This window comes from Candoia aspera, chromosome 5, assembly GCF_035149785.1.
Source record: "Candoia aspera isolate rCanAsp1 chromosome 5, rCanAsp1.hap2, whole genome shotgun sequence".
Lineage (NCBI taxonomy): Eukaryota > Metazoa > Chordata > Lepidosauria > Squamata > Boidae > Candoia > Candoia aspera.
The window spans coordinates 116598467-116615854 of record NC_086157.1 but is presented as its reverse complement, the minus strand read 5'-3'; the positions used below and the strand labels follow the sequence as shown (position 1 = coordinate 116615854).

At 54.8% G+C, this 17388-nt stretch overlaps 1 pseudogene; it reads left to right on the top strand.

Moving 5' to 3' along the window:
• Window positions 1-15423: 15423 nt before the first annotated feature.
• Window positions 15424-16447, top strand: LOC134498611 (olfactory receptor 52K1-like; annotated as a pseudogene).
• Window positions 16448-17388: the final 941 nt, after the last annotated feature.

Here is a 17388-nt window from a genome sequence, read left to right as displayed (position 1 = left end):
GCGCCTGACCCCTCAACCCACCACAGCCCAACCAACACAAGCTTTGAGAAGGGTAACACCGCCATACATCAGAAGCATCTCAGAAACCACCAACAGATTGTTACAACCACATGGCATCACCATAGCACACAAACCAACCAAAGCCCTCCAGAGCATCTTCAGTAAACCGAAAGACCCAGGAGCCCAAGAAGGAAAAACAGGCGTCATCTACACCATACGGTGCAAGGACTGTAGCAGCCACTGTGTAGGACAGACAGGTGGAAGACTAGCAGAGCGCAGCCACGAACACCAACTAGCAGCCAGAAGACACGATGGAAACTCCTGAATCTCACAACACATGGACAGACTCAGCCAAAGTTTCAGCTGGGAAACTGAGAGCATCCTAGACCAAGCTGAATCCAAAACTGCAAGGAAATTCCTGGAAGCCTGGCACTTAGGGTTAGGGTTAGGGTTAAAGCAGCCATCAGTGGAAATATAGAGATAAACCAAATGTACACACCATTCAAAAGAGACAATAAAAAAGCTAAGAGGGAAACAAAAAGACCAGGACACATCCTCTCCAGGAGCCAGCACCCAGAAAAGCAGGGACTAACAGCAGAGGAACAATCAAGCAGGAAACAATACCCCAATCAAGGAACCACCAAGGAGAAAACCACACCCCACCAACACTGGCCGGGCAAAGTGCTGTATAAAAACAGGGAACAAGCCCCACCCTCCCTCGCACGGAAGAGTTGCCTAGTCTGGCAATGAAGCGTCTGCAAGAAAACAGCCAGGCTCAGAGAGCACCAGGGACTCCACAGTTCATCCCGGAGCTACGGAGATTCTCCTCTATTATTAAACAGTATTAGCCTGTTTAACTAACATATATGACCACCACCCACCTAACCAATGGAACCCTGGGCAGCGAACAATTAAAAAAACATAGTACAATTATAAAAACAGGTTTAAAAGAAGCGGTTTGCTCTCTGGATCCAGTCATCCATCATCACATCGGGACTGCAGCTTGCTGCTAAGCACCCCTGTGCCCTCAGCCATCCATCAAACACCCCACAAAAAGAGTCTTGCCACAAATTTGCTCCTTTGCCACATTTCCTGGCTGCCCAGATGAACAGGTGGACCCAAAGGAGGTGGGGAAGAAATGAGCTGAAGGACCACGAGGCTAAAGCAAACTGCCCAGCGTGCCCCATACCCCTAAACCCCTCCCCACAAAATCAGGTGGTGGATGGGGGGTGGGGGGCATCTCCTAACCCTTTGGAAAGCAGGCTGAGTTCGGTCCATGGGCTTTTCATTAGGACCTCCGGGAGGCCGGTCCTGGAAGCAACCGAGTGGGCAGGCTTGATCCTGCTTCTCCTTGAGGAGGTGCTTATAGTAAAAGGTGGACTTTCTAGGGGAAAATATGCATAAGACACTCGGATGCATTCATACCCAAAAGCGAGATCCACGTTTTCCAGTGTATTGCATTCATAACCCAAACCACAACTGCGAGACCATGTGAATGAATTCCTTGGCACAATTCCCTGGTTTTGAAAAGCTCGAGGAGCCCCTGCCTTGAAAATATCAGGCGAAAGTTCAGGAAGCTGGCTCTAAGACTCCCGAGCAGCAGCTTCTGAGGACGGACGGCCTTCGAGGGCTGCCCCAGAGGCTGGGCTCCCAGACCACCTCCTCCCCCTGAGACCGGCCCTCCTGCAGCTGCCCCTCCCTGGCACCACAAAGGAGTCGGCTTCTGCATCAAGGAGCCAGAGCAGGGAGCAAGGCGGTCAGCTGGCAGCGTGCCACAGTGGCAAGACCCAGCCAGAGCACCCCCTTTGGGCTAACAGAAGCCGGTCCGGATCCCTGCACCTTTGCAAGGGGACCCATTCCTCCAGTGCCCCCTACCCACCCACCCAACTCAGTGGAGATCTGAGCTCTATCACTAAAACTCCACCCCACAGAGACTGGCCACACATTTAGCTCACCAGACCAGCAAGCCAGCCTGGTCCCTTCGGCAGAAATGCTGGCCGGCACTGCTTGGCAAAGTACTTACTTACTTACTTACTTACTTACTTACTTACTTACTTACTTACTTATTTATTTATTATTCACGTTTCTGTCACCGCCCATCTCCCCCTAAAAGGGGGACTCTGGGCGGTTTACAATAAAATTCACCTTAAAACCTAACATCATAAAATCACCAATATTAAAATAATAAAAATATAAATATAAAATCCAAGTGGGAGGTTTCCATTCCGTCGGGAGAACTCGACATCACCAGCCACCCCCAGGAAGAGCTGTTGCCCTTCCCATCCCAGGCGAGGCAGCAAAACCAGGTCTTCAAGCCCCCCCGGAAGGTCGGGAGCGAAGGGCCCTGCCTCACCTCGGGGGGCAGAATGTTCCACAGGGCGGGCGCCACTGCGGAGAAGGCCCGCCTCCTGGACCTCGCCATGTGGAATTCTCTTGCAGACGGAGTCCACAACATGCCCTCAACTTATGCTGCTATTTCCAGCACCTTGAGGGATTTTGCAAGCCAGCGGGGGCCAGTGGCAATTAAATGGCTCTTTGGCTTGCAAACCTCAAAGCACCAGTAAGGTCTAAAAGATATTTGGCTGGATCCAGATGGGCAGATCCTTCTTTTGGTAGTCCCACTGCAATCCGTGGGAAGTCAAGCTCCCATAATTCCCTGGGTCTGGCTAAGTCTGGGCAACCCCTGGGAAGCAAGCGCCCTCTTTGGCCGGCTCTCCCGGGGGAAGGCTGTCCGCTCCAGGTCCACTTGCTTGGCCATTGCACCCTGACTGTCCCGCCTTTCCACCTTGGGGGACAAGGAGATCTTCTGAGGGTCTCCCCAAAATCTCCCCATCCCAGAAAGGGGCCAGATGGACATGGACAATTGGCTCAACACTTCAGACCTTCAGAAAAACACGGCTAGTGGTTTGTGTCTGGTTTATGGGCTTTTCAGAACTGCTGCTGTGTCGTCGCGTGTTGCGGTGATGCCCTGGCCAGTAGTCTTGGCCTGATGTTGCTCTTGGGGTACCGATTTATTCAGCGCCATCTTTTCACTCCCCCTTATAGGCAGGGCCACTTTGTTGTGGCCTCTTCAGACACGTGAGCACAGAAAAGCAGCATAAAAAGGAAGTCATCTTTCCCCTTCCTTCACCCCTCGGGAAAGGGTTAGCGTAGCCCTTCCAAGCACCCCACCCAGGCAGACAGAACCCCCCTCCCCTCCCCTCCCCTCCCCTCCCCCTTGTCTGGGGCTCCAGCACCTGCATGCTGAGATCTCTGGGGAGGCCCTCGCTGCCTGAGGAGGAACCGTCCCAGCCCAGTCCCCGGCCTGAGTCCAATTGACGAGGGTCTAGGAAGTCCAGGCACTCATCCGCGGAGGAAGGTCTGACCTCTTGGACCCTGAGGAGCCCCCGCTTCCCACCACCTGTCCCACCACCTGTTAGGAGCAGGCATGCTTTTGCCTCGGATGGGCCTCTGTTAGGGCTACGTTTTCCGGGGTCCCCGATCGCAAAAGTGCAGCACTCGAGCGGTCGTGATCAGAGGGTTCCGGGGGCCGGCAGGAGGCCCCGGATCGGTTAAAGGGCCCCGAGTCGCTCCCCTGGCACTCTTCTGCAGAGGGACCGGAACTGAAGGGGGTCTCCGGGGCTAGGACAGACCACCACCCCTCTCCCCGGCTGGAGAGACGCTGTTGCGGCAGAAGGCTGGGCTGGCTGGGGGCTCCCTTGAGCTCCTCCTGGGTGGCCCTGCCAGGGCGCCAGTCCATGCAGGTGAACTGGGCAGCTGCCCTGGGTGCCAAATTTCAAAAAAGGACAGCTAACGGTGCAAAAACTTGTGTGTGTGTGTGTAAAGGCACCAATTGCGAGGTTTGGGAGTGGCACTGTTGCTGGCAGCTTTGCGGCCCCAGAGAAGGCTGCTTTCCACCATGCCAAAGAGCCCCTGGGGGCCTAGATCCGAGACGGGCTCCTCAGTCCTTCCTTCCTTTCTTTGGCAGATGGTGCAAATGGCTTGTCCCAAGTGTGGCAATGACAGGGTGAGTCTCCAGCCACGCCACTCATTCTGGAACCCCCACATGGAAGCGTGTAAAGAACAGTACGATCCTTGTCCCAGGGGAACTGGAAAGTGCTGAGTGTGGCATTGGTGCTGTTTCCTGCACAGAAACCTGGGTGTGGGGGGGTCAGTGAGCCCTGCCTCAGTTTCCTCACTGTCATCTCCTTGTTGAGAGCCAGTCTGGTCTAGTGGTTAAGGTGCTGGTCTAGAAACCAGGAGTCTGTGAGTTCTAGACCCGCCTTAGGCCTGAAAGCCGGCTGGGTGACCTTGGGTCAGTCCCTCCCTCTCAGTCCAACTCCGTGCACTGTAGACCAGCCTCCTCGTGGTGCACCCCGGGCAACGTGACTTGTCATGGCTAAATAGTCTATGCATCTGGCTGCTGGACCTCACAAGGATTTCCCAGCAAGAAAAAGCAGCATGCCATAGGATTAAAAAAAAAAAATCTCCTTGTTGCCCCCAGCCTCATCCATTTCCTTTCCCCCCCTTTTGCTTGCACACCTCAGACCCCCCACGCACCCTTTCCCACCATGGGTATGCAGATTGCAAGCCCTTCTTGGCCAGGGGCAGGATGGACAGACGGACGGACGGATGGATATGATGGGGTGTTGGGGGTGGTATACAAATGCCCTGCACTGCCCACAGAATATACCCACATATCCAAATGGCTTCAATTCTGTAAATCTGTTTGTTTACATCTGTAACGTAATCTGTTCATTGCTACGTCTTTGTGCATGCACAGAGAGCTGAAAGCTTTTGATAAGTGCCGGAGACACGGACAATAATTGGGGGCCTTTGCAAAATCGCTGCTTTCAGACTGGCAGCGACAGAAAAGGAAAGCTGAGCCGGCCTCTGGCCTCGTAGGTGAGAAGGGCTCCCTCAAGCGGAAAGCCTCGCCGCGTTTCCCTCCCCGCAGCTGGGAAGAGGAGCCGCATCCTCGTGGGAGAGGGATGCAGATGAGCTCAGCCACTAGCCGTGTCCCGGGGGAGGTGGACGTGGCTTGCAGACCTGGCCAGAGTCTGCTCCTTTGGCCATGTTCATTAGGAGAGCTCCCTCGACTCAGTTAGATGTTTTTCACCTCATTTCTAGAGAGGGATGCAGGAAAGCCCAAGGTCATTCCACACGTCACTCCTCTGGTCTTCTGGATGGCCGGCTTCAGGGACCGCCTCGGCACCTGGGAGAGCTTGGCGGCAGAGCGGCCCCCGGGGGCCAGCAAGTTTTTCGGTTGGCCGTTAAGTGGGACCCCGAGGAGACGGCACACTTGTTGTTTGTTCTCCTGCAGCAGTTAATAGCCTGGCCCTCATTAGCGCCTGCTGGACCAAGGTGGCCACGCGAGAGAATTGGGCACGGCAGCCAAGTAACTAAGCCCTGGGCATTTCCTCTCATTAGACGTAGGAGAAACTTTGCACACTTTTAATGTGACCCCTGGGCTCAGCAGGCAAAGAGCGGCTGCTGCTTAACCTGGTGACTGAGGAATGTCTCTGAGGCCAAGGGAGACTTTAGGAAGAGGTTGCCAAAGTGGCCGAGCCCCCCCCCCCACTTCTGCCACAGCCCTGCAGGAGGGGCAGTTGAAGGGGGGGGGACACAGAGGCCCCTGCAATGCCAGCACATCCTCTGGAGTTGCTGCTGCTGCTGCTGCCGCGCCCTCGAAGGCCCCACCCAGGCCTTCATCCAGAGTCCATCCGGAGACACGAGGCTGGAACGGCCAAGAGGACTTGTGAATACACAAACACACAGCTTCTCCCGGAAGGAAGGGCCGTCCTCCTAGCAGCACCCGAAGAGCCGAGAGGCTGGATCAGGCCCTCAGCCCGTCATCGGGTCCGGCCTTCTGGGTCCCCCAGGGGCCGCCAGGTGCATTCGGGGACCCCCTCCCCATCTCTTCCCAGCAGCTGCTATTTTGGAGCTCGGCTGCTGCTGCCACCTGGGTCTGAGGAGCTGGACAAAGGCCCCCGTATAGCAGCCGCTGAGGGCCCGATCCCCCATGGCCCCCCAGACACCCTTGCAATTGGTGACCGTTCCCACAACTGCTGACAGTCAATTCCACCCCCAGACTCTCCCCCCGGGTGAGGGAGATGGGCAGTAATAAAAATATGACAAACAAACAAACAAACAAACAGTCAAGGAAATACTGAGAACCGTGCTCCAGGCTACACTTTTCCAAGCTGAATGAGGGGGTGGCACCACTCTGCCAAATGCAATTTGTTTCTTTATATCGTTTCCTTTCCAGGGGAAGAAGGAAGTTGCTGGTGGGGGGCTTGAAATATTCCCTTATTTTCTCTTATCTCCCTCAATTGTGGTTTGTTCAACAATCCATGACTGAAGAAGCGATGGCTTAGCATGATGTGTGAACTCAATCAGCTAGTGCAAGCATTCTCACTCTGGCCTGTGTGCCAGAGCCGCACCCTCGGAAGGTCTCATATCAAATACTTCGGAGACACTGACGGCTGTCCGTTAAGAGGGGGGGGTCCTTACGCTGCCACTGATCTGCCCATGATGGTGGGTGGCCACACACAACCAGGCAGGCCACCCCTCGTTAAGCAGGTGCTTCGTGTTCATGCTGGCAACTTGCTGGCGCGAAACGGGGATGGAAGGGACAAAAAAGAAATAAGGCGGGGGGCACCAACTGTTTCTGGAGAACCAGGCTCTGGCTGGTCCCCGTGGCTCTGTCTCTGGGACAGGCAACTGGCAGCTGCGGTGTTGCCAACACACGTCCTCCCTGCTGCGATGTGAAGATGGCGGGGCAAAGGGGGGAGGCGGGGGACGCTGGGCCTCCTAAGATCCGGGAGATCCACCCTCACGCCCCCCCCCCCGGGAACCAATGCAGCGAACCAGAGAGGGGATGCTAGTCCAGGGGTTACACGTGAGGCGGCATCAATATGAACACTGTGAGCGCAGGACAGACCGGCGCAGCCCCCCGCCTCCCCCCAGGGGCTACCTCAGCAAGACCGTAGAAAGGTTAGGGAGGGCCGGCACTCCTGTGGCCAAAGGCCCCAGCGCTGCCTGCTTGAATGTGGTCCTCAGGCAAACAGCTGGTGCTGAGGATGGTCTGGCCAGGAGGCCCTTCCAACCACAGGGAAAGGCAAAATGAACTGGGGGAGGGGGCTTTGTGGGGAGGGCCAAGGTTTCCTGGCCAGGGACAACGCCCCACACATTGCCCCATCCTTGGCTGGCTCTTCATTCATTCTGGGCTCCCTACCCTGAGAGACTGCTGTGCATTGCTGGCTGCGGAGTTCCATTGGAAAGCACCTGATGGATTGGGGACACTTGAATGGCTCCGCCGGCCTGGGGGCTGACAAATGAGCTCCCTCCGTTCTGAGCGGTGCTTCCGGCTGAACCTCCAAGCCCTTGTGTCCAGGTCTGTGGCTCCCTTGGCAGCTTCCCAGGAAGGTGCCGGCCAGGCCCCGGGCCCAGCTGGCATCGCTCTTCGTGGCTGGGTGATGCAGCCCCATTCTGGGGGCCCAAGAGGAGGCCGGTGGCCAGGCAAGGAGGCAGGTGGTGCCCTGTGTCTGCCAAGCCTCCCCCCCCCTTCAGTTCCAGAACAGGGTCCCTGAGCCCAGCATTCGCTTTGCTGAAAGCCAGAGAAAATCTGTTTTGTGACAACACACCTGCCTGTCTTTAAATGATTTCCTACCCATCTTTTACTGTAGAGAGAGACAAATGTACTTAAATCATGACTTGACCAAGAGGGTCACAAATTCAACCAGGAATAAGCTATACATTCAGACACAGAGAGAGAGAGAGAGAATACACAGGATAACAATCAGAATTTTTAGATTTATGTTTTTAAAAAACTAGCCAATGCAGGTTTTGTCATGAAGACTTGCAGGCCGTAATAGACAAATGTGGGAGGGAGTAAATCACTGGTGGAAAACGGTGGGTTAAGCAGTGCGACTTAAACGTAAGGTGCAATTGTTTTAAATCGGTTATGGAGGATGTGTTTGTACCGGATCTCGGTAAGTTAAGCCACACTGCCATCTGGTGGATTTTGCTGTAATCGTTCCTTAGCAAGGCATAAATCCTCCAGATGGGATGTGCATCTTTATACACGTGTTATTTGGCTCCACGTGGTACATTTATACAGGCGCATATTCAGACAGATACATTGTCCGTGTTCCCACAACACACATATGTGCAATACGTTAAACTTGGTGTTAACCTGGATCCGTTTTGTGTGTAACGACAACCCAGAAAATGGCTCAGTGGCCGGACTAAGGGCAGGAAAGCCGCCCGGGTGGGGGATCTTAGCAGCAAACGCTCTCCGAGGGGCTTCGGTGTGAGGAACGCCTGGCTCCGGTTACAACTGCTAAACTACAGTTACAGTAAATGGCAGCGGCAGAGCAAAACCACAAACCCCTAAACGCGGGAGGACAGAGGAAGGAGCACAAAGAATGGGGTTCCTGTTGCAAAGGAGATCCAGTGGGGGAAGCTCCTCCTGGATGTCTGGATCGCAGCCAGTGAAATCGACCCTGCTAAGCCAGCCTTAAGATTCGGAGGAAGTTAATCACCTGGGAAAGGGGTGTCTTTCTCTGCCCAGGGTCCCCCAAAGTGATGGTTTGCGGGACCACTAAGCCTCTTTGGGAGGAGGTCCCCCCAGGGGAGGGTGGGGGGTGCCAGAAAGGCCTTTCCCCCCCCTCCTCCTCCTCATTCAGCAACCCCCCCCCCCACTCCAGCCACCCAGAGTTGCTTTTATAGCGAGCTGGGCACTGTATAAATTTAGTAAGTAAGTAAGTAAGTAAGTAAGTAAGTAAGTAAATAAAGTTTCGATTAAAATCTCCAGTGCGATTCTCTGAGTGCAGAACAGCCTGAAGTTAGCCCCGCTGCATTAAGAAAAGGGTTTAAATGACGCTTGAGATACTTTGGGTATTTTATTAGACACTGCACCAGGTTTTTGTTATTTTGCTCACTGTAGTATTTTATCTGCTTAAACTTGTCATTTTATAGTACCATTCGGTTGGTCGTCTGGTTAATTATGACACCCTGAGATCAGCTTCTCTTGGCATCAATGAGATGTGGGTGTTGGTGTATGTCTGAAAAGTACAAAAACAGCCTTAATTCATAAAATGGAATGATGAAATGAAATTTATTAACGGTCCAAAGAGTTTGGTCCCCCAAACCAAGTGTTGATCGGGGAAAAGGCCCGCGAAACGGGCACCAAAAGGCGCGCGGGGGCGTTCAGGGGAAACGTTTGCAAACGGTGCAGGAAGAGGGACGGGGGGAAACCGGACGGTCCGGACGCGGCGGCCAAGGAAGGCCCAGGGATGCTCCCCGGAGGGGAGGGGAGGGGAGGGGGGGAGGCGCGGCTTCTCGGCCCTCAAAGGGGGTGCTCGCTTTTTTCATACCCCCCCCGCTTGAATTCGCCCCCAGCAGAGTCGGCCCCCCCCGCCCCCGCTCCAAGGCCCGCTTTCCAGGGTCGCGGCCGCGGACTCCGGGCAAAGGCCGGGGGCGTGGGGGGGGCGCCAGGTTGCCTCGAGCCCGCCGGAGAAGCTTCCGCGCAAAGGAGGCCGGAGGAGCGGCTGGACCGCCGGCCGGCCCGGGGGGGGGAGTGGGCGCGGTGGCAACTGTTGCGCCAGCCCCGCTCTCCTGGCGCCGCCGCCGCCGCCGCGCCCGGCCTGGGGGCTCCGCTGCGTCCGGCGCGTTGCGGCTGATCGGCCTCCGGGGCAGGAGCGGCTCCGCGGCCGCTTGCCTCGCCCGGGGGATCGGGGGCGGGGGTCTGAGCGCGCAGGCGAAGCCGGCGGGGAAAGCCGCGCCGGGCCGCCCCTGCGGGAGGGCTCTGCCTGCGGAGGGGGGCAGCGGAGGAGCCCCTGGTCCCGTGGGCCGGGCCGGGCGGGGGGGCGCGGGGGGCTTCCAAGGAGCGGCCTTTGGCCGGAGGGAAGCACCGGCTGTGCCGAAGTCTCCGCACTCGGCCAGGAAATCCCGTCGACAGCGAGAGGAAAGGCCACATCGCAAGGGCCGCCTTCCACGCGCCTGGTCAATAGCAGAACCTTACTGAAGGCGCAGAAGTGGACGGAGGAAGTTTAAAGACACACAAATGCTAGCAGAAAGGATCAGGCCCAAACACACGCCCAGGGGAAGGGGGCTCTAAACCCCGGGGGCTACCCCCAAGAAGGTCTTCCTCCTGGCCCCCACCCCACCCCATGTACCTCTCCTGGAGGGGGAACCCCAGAAGACGCTCCTGGGAGGTCCAGGCTGGACAGGAGCTCACCATTGGCAGGGCCGCTACGGATATACCCTGGGGCCGTTGAGGGCTTTGCAGGTGATACCCAGCCCAGATTGGGCCTGGAAGCCTGCCGAGAACCAGTGTTCCCCACCTCTACTGGAGCGGTCCTGCTAACAGACGGGCTGCTGCATTCTGGACCAGCTGCAGCTTTGGGTTGCCTTCAAAGGTAGCCCCACAGAGAGTGTAGCAAAGAGTCCAACTAAATGGGGATGAAGACATCGGCCACCATCACCAGCTCATCCTAGCCCAGGTGGGGCAACAGCTGGTGCCCCAGCCAGAACTGGGCAGACGCCCCCCTGGCTGTGACCTCCACCTGCTGTTCAGGCAGGAGCCACAAGTCCAGGAGGACCCTCAAGCCATGGACAAAATCTTTCAGAACTCGACCCCATCAAAAGTAATACCAGTGTTACCAGATCACCCAGATGTTTGTGGGCAAACAGAAACTCTGTCTTGGTAGGATTTAATTTGATTCTCCCCCTGAGCCCCTAATTAGCCACCTCTACAGATCAGACGAGAATTTCTACAGCATCCCCAGCCCAGCCTGAGGTGGCAACGTACAACTGCTGATCCCTCACCTCTGACTGAGGAGTAACTTTTCATACAGGTGTCAAATGACCCAGGAGAAGATGCCACGCCTTGTGGTATCCCACGCTGGAGTAAGCAAGGGCTTGCACTCTCACCTTCTGACGACTACCGACTGGAACTGCCCCCTTAGGTAGGAGCAGCTCCACCCTCACATCATGTCCTGCATCCCGGCCCAGAAGGATGCCACAGCTGAGGATGAATCAAATGCCACCGAGAGGACTACGCTCCCCCCTTCAAGTCCCAGTGAAGTTGTCGGTCAGAGCAACCAATGTCATTTCCATTGGATCTGTAGGCCTAATACTGACTAAAAGGGATCTGGCTAAGGGAAGGCAGCGGTAATGCAGGTGTACAGAATTAGGCACATTTCGGCAAGACCCAGACCCAGTGGGTGGCCACATAATGTCAAAGGCAGGGAAAGGGGGGGATATGAAGAAGGGCTTTTTCTCCCAACCAACAGGGAACTCACCCCGCAGGGAATTCCCCACTTCAGGGTGTGGCAGTGGCCCCCACCTTGCAGGGAGTTAGGCAAACGGCACCATTCCTTTGCCAGCGTCTCTTAAGTCTGCGGCCTGGTTCTCACCCAAAGTGAGCTGAGCCATCATCGTCTTGCTTGTCTTGGCATGTTGAGTGAACCCAGCTCCTGGGGACTGTAAATCATGATTTATGGCAGGGGTGTCTGCATGGTATGGGCAAAACAATCAAAACGCTGGTCATGAGGTACAACGTGCGTAAAAGGGGGGGGGCTTGCAATTGCCGCACTGCGGTCCCCCTCGTTTCCCCATTCCCTGAGGACACCCCTGATTTATAGCTTAATAAATATTGTGTGCAAAGCACTCATTGCAGCGCTTTATCTGCGTGGTGGCTAAGAGCTGACAGTGACTTGATGGCACGTAGCCAATCCTTCCCTCCGTCCATCACTAATTGCAGTTGCTTTCACACACACAGCTAAAGCAGCTGTGGCTTAGCACAAGAACGAAGCCGGTCACTCGGTCACCTCCCACCTCAGGTGCCACCACCTCCAAATGGCATTTGCTGTTGTACTCCAGGGGAGGGCAGTGCGGGGGGCTCTTGCCTTCCTACCCAGCTTATGGGCTTCCCAGGAGCATCTGATGGCCACATTGGGACGTGCAGAGCTGCACCAGGTGGCACTTTGCTCTCTCCAGTCACTTTGGAGAGGCTGGACAAGGGGCAGCTGGGGGGCAGGAGTGGTTCTGCCACCCCAGTTCAGCCCAGACCCAGCACCCCAAAGGATCAGGGTGGCGGAAACTCTAGTGCTGTAGAGCCTCTGCAGGGTGAGCCGCTTCTGCCACCTGGGCACATCCTGGCTCCTCTCCTTGGGAAGGACCACCTGCCATCCTCCACTGGAGAAGCCCCCACCCCCCGGCTGCCTCGATCCTGCGGGAGGAGGTCTGACCTGCAACCCGCAGGGGAAGCCTTTGGGCCGAGGCTGCAAAAGGGCTCCCTATGGGAAAATTCCAGGCATTTGGGCTTGGGCAGAAAGCGGGTGTCTGGCGTGGCTCGCTCTTCCCGGCATCTTGGTGAGTAAAGCTCAGTGTTCACGGAGGGACTGCAGGGCCTGAACGGGGAAAGGGCCAGGCAGAAGGTTGGCTGGCTGTCCGCCAAGCAGCCGTGATGGCATCCAGCATGCTAAGATGGGTCGTCTGGGGGGCATTTCCACTCTTCCTGGCTGGTTTCCCTGGTTCAGGAGCTGGAACTGGCACTGCCACGGAGTTACCCGAGCAAATGTTGACTGGTGCAGTTCCAGAAGACCCAAGTGAGCCTCTCCCACTCCCACCCCCACAAGCCTTTTATTTTAAAAAACTCTGGCACACTCTGGCCAAAGAGGTAAACGCCTCATGCCTTCCCTGGTCCAGCATATTCAGACCAGGTCCCCACGTGGCTCAGGTGGCAGGTCCCCAACTCGGGAAATGTGCTGCAGCAGGCAAACGCCCTCTCCTGCTCCCTCTCTTTCCTCCTCCGCCTCAGGGCCACCCGAGAGCATCCGAGAGCCTCAGGGGTCCTGAGCTGCAGACCACCTTCCTGCCCACAGGTGGGCTTCATCTGGCCAGGCATCCCGGCCTTCCTCCTTCGCCCAGCAGGGCCCTGGCATTACCAGCCCTGGTCCAAGAACCTTCAGCCAGGCAGGTCTTGCAGGCTCAGGGAGAACCACTCAGCTCTGAGGGAAGAACTGCACCACCTGCAACTTCAGATACGTGGGACAGAATCCCCTACGCAGAATTCACCTCCCGCCCAGCCCACAGCTGTGCATCACGTTCAGAGCCAGGATATCCTTCAGTCCAAAGCCCAGCCCACCACCAGCCAAGAATGGGGAACAGGGAGGAGGAGGGTTGGTGAAATGGAGCTTCAAGGGCATCTCCCCCAACCCAATGTCCACCCAATGTGCGGGGACTCCAAATCCCAGGATTCCCAGCTAGCCTGGAGGTACAGCGCTGGAGGTTATTAGCTTGTGGGAAGCTGCGCTGGAGGAATCTGAGCTCAAGGCAAAGTCCTTGGCCTATTTTAAGGAACTCCCCCAAGTACCGCTTTTGAACAAAGCCCCAAGCAACATCGACATGCTTCTTAAACTTTTGAGCCGGTAGTTTTGAAGCCAGAGAAGTGAGTGAGCGATCAGTTGGTTTTAGACTCTCTTCTTCAGTAACTGGGGATCCCAAAATAAAGTATAACGATAGTTAACTACCTGAGGAATTCTGTAACGCTGTCTAGTTCAGCGTTTCTCCATCTCAGCAAGTTTAAAGTGTGTGGATTTCAACTCCCAGGTTATTGCCAGAGCCTCGTACTGTCAGTGACCTGCAGCGAGCTAATGACAAAGCTCTGGCGGCGGCTGCATTCAGGCAGAGCAAAGTTTGATCTGGACACAAAATAAATAAAAACTCCCAGAATTCCCCTGCCCAAATTGGCACTGTGATCTAGCTTGACCCAGTGCAGTTTACCGTTACGTCATGCGCTAATTCACACCTTCCTCTGCTTTCCCTTCCATTACACTTTCTCTGCCGTCCCTTGTTTTCTCAGCAGATAATGGCCTTCCTCAGTCAACAATCCAGTCAATGAATCTGTTGATATCTTCACAGAATGTTAGAATTTGAAGGGGTCATTCAGGCCAAGTCCAAATTCCTGCTCAGAGCAGGAATCTCTGTGGAAGCATCTGAGAAAAGCAGCCGTCTGCCCTCCAGAAATTCTAATAAAACTCTTCTTGGGAAGTTCTTCCAACCAGTCAACAGGAATCTATTTTTTCATTTGTCAAATTTTTAGAGCCGCCCGTCTCACAAGAAGTGATTCTGGGTGGCGTACAACAATAAAAAAGAACAACAATAAATAAAAACAGTCATTATAAAAACAATAATTATAAAAATGGTCAAAAAAATGTATTTGCCATATTTCTTTACTGCCCAACTCGTTATAATACAAGTTGGGCGGTAAAGGAATATGACAATTAAAATAAATAAATAAAAATAGACAATTATTATTAAAAATTAGAATTAGAGTATACAAACCATAAATAGGGAGAGTAAATATACGTATCACCCACACCATCAACCACAATAGGGGACCCACCTTAAAATGTCGCCGGTCCCCTGGGACCCCCTGGCCTGGTGACATAACCAGGTCTTGAGGGACTTCCTAACATTAACCAGGATGGAGCTAACCTGGCTTCAGGGGGGAGAATGTTCCCTAGGGCGGGTGCCACGGCAGAGAAGGCCTGTCACTCAGGAGCCACCAAATGTAGGTCCCTAGCTGATGGCACCCACAGCATGCCTTCTCTGCCAGATCTGGAGGGACAGGCAGATATAACTGGGGAGACACGGTCCCTCAGATACCCAGTCCCATGAAGGGCTTTAAAGGTCCAAACCAGTGCCTTGAATTGGGCCCGGAAGCAGACCGGCAGCCAATGCAGCTCGCGGAGCAGGGGTGTGACGTGTGCTGTGCTGGGGGCACCATAGCTGCCTGCGCCGCTGCATTCTGGACCAGCTGAAGCTTCTGGCTACTCTTCAAGGGCAGCCCCACTTAGACCATGTTACAATAGTCCAATCTGGAGGTGACCAGGGCATGAGTGACAGTGAGCAGAGCCCCCGATCCAGCAACGGGCACAACTGACACACAAGACAGAGCTGTGCAAAGGCCCTCCTAGCCAGGAATCGGCTTCCCCGGGACCCAATCCCTGGTTCCATGTGCTGCGCTCTGGAGTGAAAGGAAAGGGGCTCAACCGCCTTCTTGCTCTCCTGTTCCTCTTGTGACTCCCCTTCCCAGAGCAGAGCTTCTCCATGTCCTCCAGCCTCTCTTAGCAGGAGTCCCTTTCCAATCCCCCCACCTCCTCCCTGCCCAACAGACTCCAGTTTCTCCCAGTCCTTGAAGAAGGTGATCTGGTGCCCAGAACTGGACCCAGTAGGCAAGCTGGGTCCAATCCGTGCAGAATAGGGTGGAACAACCGATTCCCGAGGTCTGGAAATGTACCCAGGTTGATGCAGCCTGGCTGGCTGTCTCTTCTGGGTCGCCTCAGCTCCTTGCTCTGCAAGCGTTTGCCCAACCTGGGATTGACCAAAAGGGAACTGTTCTTTTCAGAGTCGAGACCTACTAGTGGTCTGAGGCAGACCCCCCAGCAATCCCCAGGCTATGGGAGCAGAGGTCCAGAACGGCACAGCCAACGTCTCCTATGTGGAATTCACCCTCCGTCCATTCCCAGGCCTGCAGGAGGTCTGGCCCTTCCTCGCCATTCCTTTCTCCTGCCTGTTCGTCCTCATTGCAATGGCCAACTCTGTCCTGATCTATACGGTGAAAGCGGAGCAGAGCCTCCACTCCCCGATGTGCCTGCTCATCGCCTTGCTCTTAGCAGTCAACCTCTGTGGGACCTTTGCCATCCTTCCCAGATTACTCTTCAGCCTGGTGCTCCACACCAGCCGCATCTCCCTGACTGAATGTCTTGTGCAAATGTTCTTCCTTTACTTCACGACGGTCCTAGACTGCAACATTCTTCTGATGATGGCTCTGGACCGGTACCTGGCCATTTGCCACCCGCTGCGCTATGCAGATCTCATGACCAGCAAGCTCCTGAGCCTCCTGACTCTCGCCTCCCTGCTGCGAAGTCTTTGCAGCGTTGGACCAGTGGTGGCCTTGGCTTCCCGGGCACAGTTCTGCCATTCAAACATCATCAGCCATTTTGCCTGCGAGCACATGGCCCTCATGAGGTTGTCCTGCACCGATATCTCTGTGAACAAGAGGGTTGGAATGGCCATAAGGTCCGTTGACGTAACCCTCGACCTGGGCCTCCTCCTGGCTTCCTACAGCCGGATTGTCCACACTGCTCTGAAGATCAGTTCTGGCAGCCTCCGCCACAAAGTCTTCCACACTTGTGGCACCCACTTGATTGTGATTGCCATTGGCTACTCCTCCCGCCTCTCCTTGTCTGTCGTCTTCTGACTGGCCAAATCCACCTCCCAAGATGTCCACAACTTCATCAGCGCCACCTACCTGCTCTTCCCCTGGACAGTCCACCCTTTTATCTACGGTGTGAGAACTAAGGAGATCAGAGTGAACTTTCTGAAGCTTTTCCAGAAAACAAACCCACTCTTTGGACACTTCAAAGGGGCATCTGTGAACCAAAAGTGCTGAGTTTTCTTACCAGTGGCAGTTCTTCAGCACAAAAAGCCACAACCGAATATGCTTGTTTTAGATCATGTTGTTGTTTATTCGTTCAGTCACTTCCAACTCTTCATGACTTCATGGACCAGCCCATGCCAGAGCTTCCTGTCGGTCGTCACCACCCCCAGCTCCCCCAGGGACGAGTCCGTCACCTCTAGAATATCATCCATCCACCTTGCCCTCGGTCGGCCCCTCTTCCTTTTGCCCTCCACTCTCCCCAGCATCAGCACCTTCTCCAGGGTGTCCTATCTTCTCATTATGTGGCCAAAGTATTTCGGTTTTGCCTTTAATATCATTCCCTCAAGTGAGCAGTCTGGCTTTATTTCCTGGAGGATGGACTGGTTTGATCTTCTTGCAGTCCAAGGCACTCTCAGGATTTTCCTCCAACACCACAGTTCCAAAGCATCTATCTTCCTTCTCTCAGCCTTCCTTATGGTCCAGCTCTCACAGCCATATGTTACTACAGGGAACACCATTGCTTTAACAATGCGGACCTTTGTAGTCAGTGTGATGTCTCTGCTCTTAACTATTTTATTGAGATTTGTCATTGCTCTTCTCCCAAGGATTAAGCGTCTTCTGATTTCCTGACTGCAGTCAGCATCTACAGTCATCTTCGCACCTAGAAATACAAAGTCTTTCACTGCTTCTACATTTTCTCCCTCTATTGCCAGTTATCAATCAAGCTGGTTGCCATAATCTTGGTTTTTTTGAGGTTTAGCTGCAAGCCAGCTTTTGCACTTTCTTCTTTCACCTTCATCATAAGGCTCCTCAGCTCCTCTTCGCTTTCAGCCATCAAAGTGGTATCATCTGCATATCTGAGATTGTTAATGTTTCTTCCAGCGATTTTAACTCCAGCCTTGGATTCCTCAAGGCCAGCTTGTCGCATGATGTGTTCTGCATACAAGTTGAAT